Below are 17,839 nucleotides of genomic sequence, written 5' to 3' on the forward strand. Positions count from 1 at the left end.
AGAGATCCAAGTGCCAACATCAGTTGGATAATAGAAAAAGCAAGAGAATTCCAGAAAAACATCTATTTCTGCCTTACTGACTACGCCAAAGTCTATGACTATGTGGATCACAATGAACTGTGGGAAACTCTTAAAGAGATGGGAATACCAGACCACCTGACCTGCCTCCTGAGAAATCTGTATGCAGGACAACAAGCAACAGTTAGAACTGGACATAAGACAACAGACTGGTTCCAAACTGGGAAAGGAGTATGTCAAGGCTGTATATTGCCACCCTACTTATTTAACTTATCTGTAGAGTACATCATGTGAAATGCCAGGCTGGATGAAGCACAAGCTGGAGTCCAGATTGCCGGGAGAAATATCAATAACCTCAAATGTACTGATGACACCACCCTTATGGCAGAAAGCAAAGAAGAACTAAAGAGCCTCTTAATGAAAGTGAAAGAAGAGAGTGAAAAAGCTAGCTTAAAACTCAACATTCAAAAAACTAAGATCATGACATCCAGTCCCATGAGTTCAGTTCAGTTCAGTTGCTCAGTTGTGTCCGATTCTTTGCGACCCTGTGGACTGCAGCACGTCAGGCTTCCCTGTCCATCACCAACTCCTGAAACTTGCTCAAACCCATGTCCATTGAGTTGGTGATACCATCCAACCATCTCACCCTCTGTCGTCCCCTTCTCCTCCCACCTTCAGTATTTCCCAGCATCAGGGTCTTTTCCAATGAATCAGTTCGTCGCATCAGGTGGCCAAAGTATTGGAGTTTCAGCTTTAGTATCAGTCCTTCCAATGAATACTCAGGACTGATAACCTTAAGGATTGACTGGTTTGATCCCCTTGCAGTCCAAGGGACTCTCAAGAGTCTTCTCCAACACCACAGTTCAAAAGCACCAATTCTTCATTGCTCATCTTTCTTTATTGTCCAATGCTCGTATCCATACATGACTACTGGAAAAACCTTGGCTTTGACTAGATAGACCTTTGTCAGCAAAGGAAAGTCTCTGCTCTTTAATTCGCTCTCTAGGTTGGAGAAAGGAATGGCAAACCACTTCAGTAATCTTGCCTTGATAACCCCGGTACCATCAGTTCATATCAGTTCACTTCAGTCGCTCAGTGGTGTCAGACTCTTTCCGACCCCATGAACTGCAGCATGCCAGGCCTCCCTGTCCATCACCAACTCCTGAGTTTACAAAAACTCATGTCTATTCAGTAGGTGATGCCATTCAGCCATCTCATCCTCTGTTGTCCCCTTCCCCTCCTGCCTTCAATCTTTCCCAACATCATGGTCTTTTTAAATGAGTCAGATCTTTGCATCAGGTGGCCAAAATATTGGAGTTTCAGCTTTAACGTCAGTCCTTCCAATGAACACCCAGGACCGATTTCCCTTAGGATGGACTGGTTGGATCTCCTTGAAGTCCAAGGGACTCTCAAGAGTCTTCTCCAACACCACAGTTCAAAAGCATAAATTCTGTACTCAGCGCTGTTTCTAGTACAACTCTCACATCCATACGTGACTACTGGAAAAACCATAGCCTTGATTAGATGGACCTTTGTTGACAAAGTAATTACTCTGCTTTTTAATATGCTGTCTACGTTGGTAATAACTTTCCTTCCAAGGAGTGTCTTTTAATTTCATGACTGCAGTCACCATCTGCAGTGACTTTGGAGCCCAAAAAATAAAGTTAGCCTCTCTTTCCAATGTTTCCCCATCTATTTGCCATGAAGTGATGCACCAGATGCCATGATCTTAGTTTTCTGAATGTGGAGCTTTAGGCCAACTTTTTCCCTCTCCTCTTTCACTTTCATCAAGAGGCTCTTTAGTTCCTCTTCACTTTCTGCCATAAGGGTGGAGTCATCTGCATATCTGAGGTTATGGATATTTCTCCCAGCAATCTTGTTCCAGCTTGTGCTTTCTCCAGCCCACCATTTCTCATGATGTACTCTGCATGTAAGTTAAATAAGCAGGGTGACAATATACGGCCTTGACATACTCCTTTTCCTATTTGGAACCAGTCTGTTTTTCCATGTCCAGTTCTAACTGTTGCTTCCTGACCTGCATACAGGTTTCTCAAGAGGCAGGTCAGGTGGTCTGGTACTTCCATCTCTTGAAGAATTTTCCACTACAAACAAAGCTAGTGGAGGTGATGGAATTCCAGCTGAGCTATTTCAAATCCTAAACAATGATGCTGTGAAGTGCTGCACTCAATATGCCAGCAAATTTGGAAAACTCAGCAGTGGCCACAGGATTGGAAAAGGTCAGTTTTCATTCCAATCCCAAAGAAAGGCAATGCCAAAGAATGCTCAAACTACCGCACAATTGCACTCATCTCACACGCTAGCAAAGTCATGCTCAAAATTCTCTAAGCCAGGCTTCAGCTGAGTTTTCCAAATTTGCTGGCATATTGAGTACAGCACCTTCACAGCACTAGCTTTGTTTGTAGTGATACTTCCTAAGGCCCACTTGACTTCACATTCCAGAATGTCTGGCTCTAGGTGAGTGATCACACCATTGTGATTATCTGGGTCCTGAAGATCTTTTTTGTACAGTTCTTCTGTGTATTCTTGCCACCTCTTCTTAATATCTTCTGCTTCTGTTAGGTCCATACCATTTCTGTCCTTTATCGAGCCCATCTTTGCATGAAATGTTCCCTGGTATCTTTCATTTTCTTGAAGAGATCTCTAGTCTTTCCTATTCTATTGTTTTCCTCTATTTCTTTGCACTGATCATTGAGGAAGGCTTTCTTATCTCTCCTTGCTATTCTTTGGAACTCTGCATTCAAATGGGTATATCTTTCCTTTACTCCTTTGGTTTTCACTTCTCTTTTTTTCACAGCTATTTGTAAGGCCTCCTGAGACAGCCATTTTGATTTTTTGCATTTCTTTTTCTTGATCCCTGTCTCCTGTACAATGTCATGAACCTCTGTCCATAGTTCATCAAGCACTCTATCAGATCTAGTCCCTTAATTCTATTTCTCACTTCCACTGTATAATCATAAGGGATTTGATTTAGGTCATATCTGAATGGTCTAGTTGTTTTCCTCACTTTCTTCAATTTAAGTCTGAATTTGGCAATAAGGAGTTCATGATCTGAGCCACAGTCAGCTCCTGGTCTTGTTTTTGCTGACTGTATAGAGCTTCTCCATCTTTGGCTGCAAAGAATATAATCCATCTGATTTTGGTATTGACCATCTGGTGATGTCCACGTGTAGAGTCTTCTGTTATGTTGTTGGAAGAGGGTGTTTGCTATGACCAGTGTGTTCTCTTGGCAAAACTTTATTAGCCTTTGCCCTGCTTCATTCGGTACTCCAAGGCCAAATTTTCCTGTTACTCCAGGTATTTCTTGACTTCCTACTTTTGCATTCTAGTCCCCTATAATGAAAAGGACATCTTTTTTGGGTGTTAGTTCTAAAAGGTCTTGTAGGTCTTCATAGAACCATTCAACTTCAGTTTCTTCAGTGTTACTGGTAGGGGAATAGACTTGGATTACTGTGATATTGAATGGTTTGCCTTGGAAATGAACAGAGATCATTCTGTCATTTTTGAGATTGTATCCAAGTACTGCATTTTGGACTCTTACCTGTCCCATCACTTCATGTCAAATAGATGGGGAAATAATGGAAACAGTGACTCTTTTTGGTGGGGGAGAGGCTCCAAAATCACTGCAGATGGTGACTGCAGTCATGAAATTAAAAGATGCTTGTTCCTTGGAAGAAAAGCTATGACCACCCTAGATGGCATATTAAAAAGCCAGAGACATTACTTTGCCAACAAAGGTCTATCTAGTCAAAGCTATGGTTTTTCCAGTAGTCGTGTATGGATGTGAGAGTTGGACTTGTGAAGAAAGTTGAGCACCGAAGAATTAATGGGTTTGAACTGTGGTGTTGGAGAAGACTCTTGAGAGTCCCTTGGACTGCAAGGGGATCAAACCAGTTAATCCTAAAGAGAATCAGTCCAGAATATTCATTGGAAGGACTGATGCTGAAGCTGAAACTCCAATACTTTGGCCACCTGATGCGAAGAACTGACTCATTGGAAAAGACCCTGATGATGGGCAAGATTGAAAGCAGGAGGAGAAGGGGATGACACAGGATGAGATGGTTGAATGGCATCGCTGACTTGATGGACTTGAGTCTGAGAAAGCTCCGGGAGCTGGTGATGGACAGGGAAGCCTAGATGCTGCAGCCATGTGGCCCCAGAGAGTCAGACAGGACTGAGTGACTGAAGTGAACTGAACAACAGAGAAAAGTATCAATTTGTTATTGAGTGAAATAAAAATATACAAATAGAGATATTGTGTTTATGGGTTGGAAAAATTAGTACTGAAAAGATATCAATCCTTTCCAATGTGTGTGTGTATGTGTTTGTGTGAGTTTGAAAATGAAAAGGCTAATCCTAAAATGTGTATAGAAATCCAAAGGGCCAAGGTCAGCAAATAAAATTGACAAAGAATATAAAAGTAGTTGAACATACCTACACATGTGGTCACCTGATTTGTGACTAAGGTACTACTGCAATACAATAGAGAATGAGGATCTTTTTAATTAATAATCATACATCAATTGTGTGTGTGTGTGTGTGTATATATATATATATGTATATAAATGACAATTACCCTATTTCCTACCAAACACAAAGATCAATTATAGACAGACTGATTGTGGGTATAAAATTTTAAAAGGTTAAACAATACAGCTTTTAGAGGATAACAAGAAGAGATGTCAGTAATATCTGGTCCAAAGGAAAAATTCATCCTGCCACCTATTTTTGTAAATAAAGTTTTATTGGAATACAGTCACATCTTCTTATTTATATATTGCCTCTGACTGCTTTTGTTATATGATAACAGAACTGAGTGGTTATGACAGAAAGCGTAGGGCTTGCAAAGCAAAAATTTTACTATTTCATTCTTTATAGAAAAAGTGTCAGCCCTTGACATAAAAGAATATTGTCATGTCCTTGTAAGAGGTAATGACTTCTTAATTGAATGCAAAAGTACAAATCATAAATAAAAAGATTGTTAAATTATACTTCATTATCATCACAAATCTCTTTTAATTATAAGACATTATTAAGACAGAGTGGTAGAAAGTTTTTGTACTTTGTTTCTAACTGTTGTTCAGTGTATTATTTAGTCATTGTTATTTTATCCATGATTTCTTCTGCCTCCTTAATCCTCCCCTCCTTCCCTCTGCCTCTTTAATCCTCCACTCCTAATCTGCCCTTCCTTAATCTCTAGGGAGAGTCTACTTCCATGACCTAGAGACTTTGGGCTTGGTTTTGTGACTTGTTTTGGCCAGTGGTATGTAAATGGAACTGACATTTTCCATGACTGAACAGATGCTTTTAGAGACATTGTTAATATCTGTTTGCTCCATCTCCTGCTCTAACTTTGAACCATGAGAACAGGATATCTCAGACAGTGAGTCCATCTACAGCTTGTTTTCTAGAATGAGAACACTTGTGAGGCCAAACCCAGCCAGGAAAATCTGAGTCCTACTTAATCTAGCAGAGTCCCAAAGAGTTGAAACAGATCTGCAACCAATATGTAAAGTAAATATAAAATATATATTTGTTATTCTAAGACAATGAGATTCTGAGGTTGTTTATTAAATGACATAATCTCATGAAAGCAGACTAACAGATACACAAAGGATACATATCTAGAAAAAATATTGTGCAAATCAATGAGAAAAATAAAAACAACACAATTAGAAATGTGTAAGGAAGATATCCAAAACAGCCAATAAGCATATAACAAGTTGCTCAAAATACAACTTAAGTGGAAATTAAAATTAAAAAGATATGTTACTACATGTCCACAAGGATAGCTAAAATGAAAGAAAAAAGCTTTGATAACATTAAGTGTTGACAGGGATGTATAACAACTCTAACATATGACAGTGGTTATAGTTTAAATTGGAATAAGCATTTCAAAAACAATTTGGTAGTATCTACATGAATATATGCATAATTCTATTACCCAACTGTCTACTCTTGGAAATATATCCAATAGAAACAAATATAAATGTGTAAAAAATACTACTGAAAGTAGTATTAGTTGTCAGTTCAGTTCAGTTGCTCAGTCGTGTACGATGCTTTGTGACCCCATGAATCGCAGCACGCCAGGCCTCCCTGTCCATCACCAACTCCCGGAGTTTACCCAGACTCATGTCCATTGAGTCGGTGATGCCATCCAGCCATCTCATCCTCTGTCGTTCCCTTCTCCTCCTGCCCCCAACCCCTCACAGCATCAGGGTTTTTTCCAATAAGTCAACTCTTTGCATGAGGTGGCCAAAGTATTAGAGTTTCAACTTCAGCATCAGTCCTTCCAGTGAACACCCAGGACTGATCTCCTTTAGGATGGGCTGGTTGGATCTCCTTGCATTCCAAGGGACTCTCAAGAGTCTTCTCCAACACCACAGTCAAAAGCATCAATTCTTCAGCTTGCTGGGAGAAATATCCATAACCTCAGTTATGCAGATAACACCACCCTTATGGCAGAAAGTGAAGAGGAACTAAAGAGCCTCTTGATGAAAGTGAAAGAGGAGAGTGAAAAAGTTGGCTTAAAGCTCAACATTCAGAAAACTAAGATCATGGCATCTGGTCCCATCACTTCATGGCAAATAGATGGGAAAACAGTGGAAAGAGTAGCTGACTTTATTTTTTTGGGCTTCAAAATCAGTGCAGATGGTGATTGCAGCCATGAAATTAAAAGATGCTTACTCCTTGGGAAGGAAAGTTATGACCAACCTAGACAGCATATTAAAAAGCAGAGACATTACTTTGCCAACAAAGATCAAGGCTATGGTAGTCAAGGCTACGATTTTTCCAGTATTATTTGTAATATCCCCAAATTGGAAACAATGCAAATATTAATCAACACAGACTAGATATATAAATTGTGATATATTTCTTTAAAAAATACTATAAAGCAATGAAAAAAGAAGAAACCACGGTAAAGCATATTAACATAGATGGATCTCACAGGTGTAGTTTTGAGCAAGAGGACCCAGATGCAAAAGAGTATATACCATATTTTATGTTTTATAAATTGCAACAATAGGCAAGCTGATTTTGGAGAAAGAATGATTACTGGTTACCTTTAGGTAAGCACTGACTTAAGATTTGTGCAATCTAATACATGCTATATTTTGAAAAACTATCTACAAAAAAGGAAGAGTGGGGTCTATTAACTAACTGGGAGTATTGGGGAGGTGAGTGTGCACACGTGCTCACACTGACACACATACACACATGTATTGCTCAAAGGAATTCAAACAAAACAAACATATTTTGAGGGATAAAATCAGTTTACATGCTTTCTGCTTCAGCAATTTTTTTTTTCATTTTGTACCAACTAAAATTTGAAGATTATTTTTTTTCTTCATGTAAAAGTTATATTAGGCATAGAACTAAGATAATACATAAATAATTTATAATGCCTTCTATTTTACTTTTAAATCTTACAGTCTAAGAAAAATATGCAATAGTAATAGGTCCCTGGTGATACTAACAACTGAATGTGAACAACCATTTTAGAACAGTATTTCTATTAAATGTAAGTTAGAATATAAGATCCACAGGGGCAAGTATTTCATTATGTCTGTACACTAGTCTATGCTACATTTCAAGAAATTTGCCTTGTTTGTGGTAATACTCAATAAATATTAAATTAACATAAAATTAGATACTTTCTTTGTTCAACACAAATAATTTAAATACTATAGTTGCACTGTATCTGCGCATGCCCATGCTCAAGCTTCTAGTTTAGGATGGCAACCTAAGAGGATCCTGAATTCACCTCCTTCTAAGAACCACTGAAGCTCCAGCTACATACAAAACAACCTCATCTGAAAAAAAAAATATGAAAAACTGGCATGAGGCAAAGGAGAGAAAGCCCATATGGAAGCAGGTAGGAGAGGCTGGGACAGAATCTCACCAGAAACCCCATCCTGGGCATGGTGACCCATAGAAGGGATGGAATTCAAAACCTGGAGCTTCTCACTGACTAGCAAAGTGTTTGAACCCCATAAAGGCACTCCCAATTTTTGAGCCCTGTACCTGGAGGTGAACCCCAAAACATATAGCTTTGAAAACCTCATGTCCATGACACTTCAGTTCAGTCCAGTTCAGTTGCTCAGTCGTGTCCGACTCTTTGTGACCCCATGAATCGCAGCACGCCAGGTCTCCCTGTCCATCACCAACTCCCGGAGTTCACTCAAACTCACGTCCATTGAGTTGGTGATGCCATCAGAAGGCTATAAGAATTTTTTAAAAAAAGCTCTTAAAGTGCTCATGATATTTGGACTAGTTTGTTATCTGTATTTGAGTCTGTTTCTCTTTCGTTGTATTTCCTTGTTTGTTGTATTTTTTAGATTCCACATGTAAGTATTTGTCTTTCTGTCTGACTTATTTAACATAATACTAAGTTCATCCATGTTCGCTCAGTCGTGTCTGACTCTTGCAACCCCATGGACTATACAGTACATGGAATTCTCTAGGCCAGAATATTGGAGTGGGTAGCCTTTCCTTCTCAAGGGGATCCTCCCAACCCAGGGATCAAACCCAGGTTTCCCGCATTGCCTGCTAATTCTTAACCAGCTGAGCTATCAGGGAAGCCCCCATGTTGCTGCAAATGGCAGAATTTCATTCTATTTTATTGCTGAGTAGTGTTCCATTGTATATGTATATGTATATATACCACATCTTCTTTATCCATTCATCTGTTGATGGACTTAAGTTGCTTCCATATCTTGGCAATTGTACATAATGTTGCTATGAGCACTGGGGTGCATGCATTTTTCCAAATTAGTGTTTTTGTCCTTTTTCAGATATATACCCAGGAGTAGGATTCTCTGGGTATAATACATAGGGTAGCTCTATTTTAAGTTTTTTGAGAAGCCTCCATACTGTTTTCCATAGTGGCTACACCAATTTACAATCTCACCAACAAAGTACAAAAGTCTCCTTTTCTCTCCATCTTGGCCAACATTTGTTATTTTTGTTCTTTTTGATGATAGCCATTCTTACAAGTGTGAGGTGATAGCTCACTGTGGTTTTGATTTGCGTTTTCCTGATGATTGGCGATATTGAATATTTTTTTTGTGTGCCTGTTGGTTATCTACATACCTTCTTTGGAGAAATGCCTATTCAGGTCTCTGGCATATTTTTTAACTGGATTGTTTGATTCTGATGTTGAGTTGCATATTAACTCATTGTCAGTCATAGCATTTGCAAATATTTTCTCCCATTCAGCAGGTTGTCTTTTCATTTTATCAATAGTTTCCTTTGCTATGAAAAGCTTTCATGTTTAACTAGTTCCCATTTATTTATTTTTGCTTTTATTTCCTTTGCTTTAAGAGACTGATCCAAAAAAATTTTTGAGATGATTTATGTCCGAAAATGTTCCGCCTACATTTTCTTCTAGGAGTTTTATGGTATCCGGTCTTGTATTTAGGTTTTTAATCCATTTTGAACTTGTTTTTATAGATAGTGATAGAGAATGTTCTAATTTCATATTTTTACATATAGCCGTCCAGTTATCCCATTTTTTGAAACTTTCATTCAAAGAAAAAGTTGACCTGAACATGGGCCGCAAATAACTAGTAAAATCTGGACAGTCATAGAAAAGGGACAGGAATACTTATTTTATTAAACAAAGTCATACAGTCTATGGGAAAAGTACAAAATGGTAGAAACTACCGAGATTAGCTTGCTGGTATCAGAAGGCATATGTCAGGATTGGAGGAGATCTGGAAGAAGCAAAATGATGCCATCTGTGAGTGGTCCAGCACAGAGCCTTTCTAGCAGAGTGTGTCCATCAATTGTCTTGTTATAAATTAGATTGTGATTCAGCAGGCTTGGTTTGGGCCTGCTGCTGCTGCTGCTCCTAAGTCACTTCAGTCGTGTCCGACTCTCGTGCCACCCCATAGACGGCAGGCCACCAGGCTCCCCCGTCCCTGGGATTCTCCAGGCAAGAACACTGGAGTGGGTTGCCATTGCCTTCTCCGGGTTTGGGCCTGAAATACATTTCTGATAAGCTCCCAAGTGACGCTAATACTGCTGGTCTATATATGCACTTAGAAGAAAGAGCAAAGTTCTAGAATACTTAACAAGGAGATTTCAAGTTTGATATGTTGGGAAACAGTTATGTAGGACTGGAGAGGGAAGAAAACAGGTAGATTATGTTACTAGTGAAAAAAATAATAATCACTTACTGAATTTTTACATAAGTTATCTCCAATTCTTGTCTTGGTTAGTTACAGAAGCAACCACCAAGGAGCCAGGAATGTCAGTGTGAAAAACAGGGATGAAGAGGGAGACAGGAACTTTATTAAGACAAAGAATGTCAGAGAGGACTAAGAGAATAATGAAGACACAATGCACAGTGACATGCTTCAGAGTTTGCTTTGGAATCCCATAGCAATATTAGCATGTCAAGGACCTGTGGTTTCCTTGAAGGCCTGGAATTACTCTGAAGCTATCAAACAGACCTCCACGTGAGCTTGCAACATCCTCTTTTATATTCAAAAAAATCCAGGTCATAAGTTGACTTCAAAAAGAAAACTGTTGAAATTAAGCTCTTCCCTTTTGGTTGTTTGCCCGTGTTATTCACCTCCCCCTGCACCTCACCATCACCAGTAATTTTCCTTTCAACGCTGTGTGTGTGCATGCTCAGTTACGTCCAGCTCTTTGCTACCCTATAGACTGTAGCCTGCCAGGTTCCTCTGTCCATGGGCTTTGCATGGCAAGAATACTGGAGTGGGTTGCCATTCTCTCCTCCAGGGAATTTTCCCAACCCAGGGATCGAACCCATGTCTCCTGCATTGCAGGTGGATTCTTCACTAGTGAGTCACTGGGGAAGCAGTTTGTAATTACCCAGTGTAACAGAGTTCATGTTAGAGACTGGAGGTTTTAGATAATCTCTCAAGATGTACATTCAGTTCAGTTCAGTTCAGTCACTCAGTCGTGTCCGACCCTTTGAGACCCCATGAATCGAGGCACGCCAGGCCTCCCTGTCCATCACCAACTCCCGGGGTTCACTCAGACTCACGTCCATCGAGTCAGTAATGCTGTCCAGCCATCTCATTCTCTGTCGTCCCCTTTTCCTCCTGCCGCCAATCCCTCCCAGCATCAGAGTCTTTTCCAATGAGTCAACCCTTCGCATGAGGTGGCCAAAGTACTGGAGCTTCAACTTTAGCATCATTCCCTCCAAAGAACACCCAGGGCTGATCTCCTTTAGAATGGACTGGTTGGATCTCCTTGCAGTCCAAGGAACGCTCAGGAGTCTTCTCCAACACCACAGCTCAAAAGCGTCAATTGTTCGTCGCTCAGCTTTCTTCACAGTCCAACTCTCACATCCATACGTGACCACTGGAAAAACCATAGCCTGACTAGACGGACCTTTGTTGGCAAAGTAATGTCTCTGCTTTTGAATATGCTATCAAGGTTGGTCATAACTTTTCTTTCAATGAGTAAGCGTCTTTTAATTGGAAAAGATGTACATTAGTCACCTGCTAGTTGAGCACTGGAATTCTAGCCTCTCACCTTACAAAGCTTTGGGGTTTGTAGATAGAATAAGAGATGTGTAGACATCTGAATACAAAATTAAGGAGAATGTCTTCTAAGTCCAGTTGCAATGACGAGTAACTTGGAAGCATCTTACAAGGTTAAGAGGGTGGAACTGGCCACCCTACTCTTTTATGAAGTAAAGGGAAATGCTAGTAGTGGGTTTGTCCTAGGACAGATGAATGACCTGCCCTGTCAACACTGTCCAGAGGTCAGTATCCTCGGAGACAAGGATTTAAGGCCAGATGCACGTAGGATCTGCTCCCCGCATCCACTTAATTTTCTGTTGCTAATATATGAATTTTCAATATGTGTTTATTCAGCTGCTGCTCAGTCATAAGTGTTTTGGTTTTTTTTTTTTTTTTGGTAGAAAATAGAAATGCTAGGCAGAAAAACTTTTTCAAAATTAAGGGGAAAATATATTCATATCCCATTAGTCTGCTTTATGAAAACAAAATTTTAAAGTTAGCTAAAGCATGTTCTATTCATCTTAAAACATCATCAGGGTCAGATGCATAAAATTTTCAGATAAAGAGGTGTGCAGGGCAATGAGAATTGTATGTATCTTTTCATTTGTGTTTAAATAATTAGAAATAATTTTTCTCATTCTTATCACAAAGTAGTACATTATCACTATAGAAACAGGAAAATACCAGTAAGTAGAAGAGAATGTAGTCACCCGTAGTTCCACAGCTTAGTTAACATCTTGCTCTGTATTTTTCCAATCTCTTTCCTATGCATGTGTTTTTTTTTTTTTAATTTTTTTTTAATTTTTTTTATTTTTATTTTTTTTATTCTTCCAATTTTATTTTATTTTTAAACTTTACATAATTGTATTAGTTTTGCCAAATATCAAAATGAATCCGCCACAGGTATACATGTGTTCCCCATCCCGAACCCTCCTCCCTCCTCCCTCCCCATACCATCCCTCTGGGCTGTCCCAGTGCACCAGCCCCAAGCATCCAGCATCATGCATCGAACCTGGACTGGCAACTCGTTTCCTACATGATATTTTACATGTTTCATTGCCATTCTCCCACATCTTCCCACCCTCTCCCTCTCCCACAGAGTCCATAAGACTGTTCTATACATCAGTGTCTCTTTTGCTGTCTCGTACACCGGGTTATTGTTACCATCTTTCTAAATTCCATATATATGCGTTAGTATACTGTATTTATGTTTTTCCTTCTGGCTTACTTCACTCTGTATAATAGGCTCCAGTTTCATCCACCTCATTAGAACTGATTCAAATGTATTCTTTTTAATGGCTGAGTAATACTCCATTGTGTATATGTACCACAGCTTTCTTATCCATTCATCTGCTGATGGACATCTAGGTTGCTTCCATGTCTTGGCTATTATAAACAGTGCTGCGATGAACATTGGGGTACACGTGTCTCTTTCCCTTCTGGTTTCCTCAGTGTGTATGCCCAGCAGTGGGGTTGCTGGATCATAAGGCAGTTCTATTTCCAGTTGTTTAAGGAATCTCCACACTGTTCTCCATAGTGGCTGTACTAGTTTGCATTCCCACCAACAGTGTAAGAGGGTTCCCTTTTCTCCACACCCTCTCCAGCATTTATTATTTGTAGACTTTTGGATCGCAGCCATTCTGACTGGTGTGAAATGGTACCTCATAGTGGTTTTGATTTGCATTTCTCTGATAATGAGTGATGTTGAGCATCTTTTCATGTGTTTGTTAGCCATCTGTATGTCTTTTTTGGAGAAATGTCTATTTAGTTCTTTGGCCCATTTTTTGATTGGGTCGTTTATTTTTCTGGAGTTGAGCTGTAGGAGTTGCTTGTATATTTTTGAGATTAGTTGTTTGTCGGTTGCTTCATTTGCTATTATTTTCTCCCATTCTGAAGGCTGTCTTTTCACCTTGCTAATAGTTTCCTTTGATGTGCAGAAGCTTTTAAGGTTAATTAGGTCCCATTTGTTTATTTTTGCTTTTATTTCCAATATTCTGGGAGGTGGGTCATAGAGGATCCTGCTGTGCATGTGTTTTATTTGCTATTTGACATAGTTGTTAATGTCCATATTAGTTTGAATCCTGCTTTTGAAAGCTAACGTTATATCAATTCTTAATATAACAGATGAAGCCTTCTGGGGGCATTTTTTAAAAATGTTGAAGTTATCAAGTCTTTCACCCTTGAAAGGTTAAGAGGATTAAAATAAATAGATACTTCTATTAAGTAGAATGCTCATCCCAGGAAACAGCTTTTGCTTTTAGTGGTAAGTCTTGGTAAAAGCAGTTTAAAACCTTTATAGCATGCATCTCTATTTCTATCAGACCTTGAAAAGGAGACTGCACTGTGAAGAGGTAAGATTTCTTTTTTTCTTGCTGAATATTTGAATTTGTGTAAGAATCCATTTCCAAAATTTTAGTTAATGGGGTAAATTCAGTTTGTGTGTTTGTGTATGTAGAAAATAGACACTGAGATGATTTTTTTCCCCTTACTGACCTCCTCTATGGCCTTAAATTTTCTTTTTAATTTGAAATACAAACTATCAAGGTATATTTACATAAAATAAAATGCACCTACTATACAGGCTGGTGAATTTTGGCTTATTTCTACACTCATATCATCACAACCACCATCAAGACACAGAACAACTCCATCATTCCAAAAAAAGACTCTTGTGCAGCGTCCCAGGTACTCTCTTACCAGATCAGACAACCATCAGTCTACTTTCTGACTCTGTATACTAGCTTTGTCTGTTCTAGAGTTTTCTACAAATAGAATAATAATAAATGTTCCATTGTACTTCACTTCTGCTTAGTGAAATATTTTTGAGATTCATTTGTATTATTGTATCAATTTGTTCTATTCTAAACCTAAGTAGTGTTCTGGAGAAGGCAATGGTACCCCACTCCAGTGCTCTTGCCTGGAAAATGGATTTTCCAGGCAAGAGCCTGGAAAGGAGGAGCCTGGTAGGCTGCAGTCCATGGGGTTGTGAAGAGTCGGACACAACTGAGCGTCTTCACTTTTACTTTTCACTTTCATGCATTGGAGAAGGAAATGGCAACCCACTCCAGTGTTCTTCCCTGGAGAATCCCAGGGACGGGGGAGCCTGGTGGGCTGCCATCTATGGGATCACAGAGTCGGACACGACTAAAATGACTTAGCATCAAGCAGCAAGTAGTGTTCCATTGTATGAGTAGTTCAGAATTTATCTATTCACTAGTTGAAGGACATTTAGATTGTTTCTAGAAACATTCATGTATATGGGTTTTGTATGAATACAAATTTCCATTTCTCTTGGGCAAATACCTCAGAAACAGGATTTCTGAGTCTAAGTGTGTTTAACTTTATAAGACATGGCAAACCGTTCTCCAAAATGGTGGCATTACTTAGTATTTCTAGTCAGAATGTCTCAGAGTTCCAGGTGTTCTGCATCTTCATCAGCACTTGGTGTTGTCAGACACCTTGACGATCTGAAGAGGTAACTTCATGTAGTTTTAACTTGCATTTCTCCAGTGACTAATGATGTTGAGCATCTTCTCACAAGAATTTTTTTTGATCACTTACATGTTTTCATTGGGAAGTGTCTGTTCAAATCTTTTGTTCCTTAAAAAAAATGACTGCTTGTTAGGATTTTTAAATGTTTTATTGAGGTATAACTGATGTAAGTAACTGCACATCTTTAAAGGTACAATTGGGAAGTTTTGAGATATAGATACATGTGATGCTACCACCAAAATCAAAATAGTGAGCCTAGTCATTACTCCGTTACTTCATGCTTTGTTACCTACACTCCATGGCCTCTCTATGTAACCACAGGCTTCCCCAAGCACTTCTTGATATGCCTTTTAGAACTAGAGACACTACTCTATTTAAAATAGATAATCACAGGACTTACTGTATAGCACAGGGAATATTGAATTCTGCTCAATATTCTGCAATAGCCTAAATGGGAAAAGAACTTGAAAAAATATGTGTGTATATATATATAAAACTGATATATATATGTGTGTGTGTGTATATATATATATGATTATACAGTGGAAGTGGGAAATAGATTTAAGGGATTAGATCTGATAGACAGAGTGCCTGATGAACTATGGACGGAAGTTCATGACATTGTATAGAAGACAGGGATCAAGACCATTCCCAAGAAAAAGAAATGCAAAAAAGCCAAGTGGCTGTCTGAGGAGGTCTTACAAATAGCTGTGAAAAGAAGAGAAGTGAAAACCAAAGGAGAGAAGGAAAGGTATACCCATTTGAATGCAGAGTTCCAAAGAATAGCAAGGAGAGATAAGAAAACCTTCCTCAACGATCAGTGCAAAGAAACAGAGGAAAACAATAGAATGGGAAACACTAGAGATCTCTTCAAGAAAATTAGAGATACCAAGGGAACATTTCATGCAAAGATGGGCTCAATAAAGGACAGAAATGGTATGGACCCAACAGAAGCAGAAGATATTAAGAAGAGATGGCAAGAATACATGAAGAACTGTACAAAAAAGATCTTCATGACCCAGATGATCATGATAGTGTGATCACTCACCTAGAGCCAGACATCCTGGACTGTGAAGTCAAGTGGGCCTTAGGAAGCATCATTAAGAACAAAGCTAGTGGAGGTGATGGAATTCCAGCTGAGCTATTTCAAATCCTGAAAGATGATGCTATGAAAGTGCTTCACTCAATATGCCAGCAAATTTGGAAAACTCAGCAATGGCCACAGGACTGGGGAAGGTCAGTTTCCATTCCAAACCCAAAGAAAGGCAATGCCAAAGAATGCTCAAACTACCGCACAATTGCACTCATCTCACATGCTAGTAAAGTAATGCTCAAAAATTCTCCAAGCAAAAGTTCAGCAATACGTGAATCATGAACTTCCAGATGTTCAAGCTGGTTTTAGAAAAGGCAGAGGAACCAGAGATGAAATTGCGAACATCTGCTGGATCATGGAAAAAGCAAGAGAGTTCCAGAAAAACATCTATTTCTGCTTTATTGACTATGCCAAAGCCTTTGTCTGTGTGGATCACAACAAACTGTGGAAAATTCTTCAAGAGATGGAAATACCAGACCACCTGACCTGCCTCTTGAGAAATCTGTATGCAGGTCAGGAAGCAACAGTTAGAACTGGACATGGAACAACAGACTGGTTTCAAATAGGAAAAGGAGTATGCAAGGGCTGTATATTGTCACCCTGCTTATTTAACTTATATGCAGAGTACATCATGAGAAATGCTGGGCTGGATGAAGCACAAGCTAGAATCGAGAATGCCGGGAGAAATATCAATAACTTCAGATATGCAGATGACACCACCCTTATGGCAGAAAGTGAAGAGGAACTAAAACGCCTCTTGATGAAAGTGAAAGAGGAGAGTGAAAAAGTTGGTTTAAAGCTCAGCATTCAGAAAACTAAGATCATGGCATCTGGTCTCATCACTTCATGGGAAATAGATGGGGAAACAGTGTCAGACTTTATTTTTGGGGGCTCCAAAATCACTGCAGATGGTGACTGCAGCCATGAAATTAAAAGACGCTTACTCCTTAGAAGTAAAGTCATGGCCAACCTAGACAGCATATTAAAAAGCAGAGACATTACTTTGCCAAAAAATGTCCATCTAGTCAAAGGTATGGTTTTTCCAGTAGTCATGTTCGGATGTGAGTGTTGGACCATAAAGAAAGCTGAGTGCCAAAGAATAAATGCTTTTGAACTGTGGTGTTGGAGAAGACTCTTGAGAGTCCCTTGGACTGCAAGGAGATCTAACCAGTCCATCCTAAAGGAGATCAGTCCTGAGTGTTCAATGGAAGGACTGATGTTGAAGCTGAAACTCCAATACTTTGGCCACCTGATGAAAAGAGCTGACTCATTTGAAAAGACCCTGATGCTGGGAAAGATTGAGGGCAGGAGGAGAAGGGGACGACAGAGGATGAGATGGTTGGATGGCATCATCGACTCAATGGACATGAGTTTGGGTGGACTCCCGGAGTTGGTGATGGAGAGGGAGGCCTGGTGTGCTGAAGTCCATGGGTGTGCTGAAGTCCATGGGGTCACGAAGAGGTGGACACGACTGAGAAACTGAACTGAACTGAATATATAACTGAATCACCTTGCTGTACACTTGAAACTAACACATTATAAATCAACTACAGTCTAATATAAAATAAAATTTTAAAAAATAATACTTCATTCAGCCACATAAATAAAACTAGGGAAATCTTTGTTCTGTTATTTTAGTGGTTGCTTTAGCTATAACATACAGCTTTAACTTACCACAGTCTACCTTCAAGAGTTTTTGTTCTATATAGAGTAGATG

This window comes from Bos javanicus, chromosome 10 (assembly GCF_032452875.1).
Source record: "Bos javanicus breed banteng chromosome 10, ARS-OSU_banteng_1.0, whole genome shotgun sequence".
Lineage (NCBI taxonomy): Eukaryota > Metazoa > Chordata > Mammalia > Artiodactyla > Bovidae > Bos > Bos javanicus.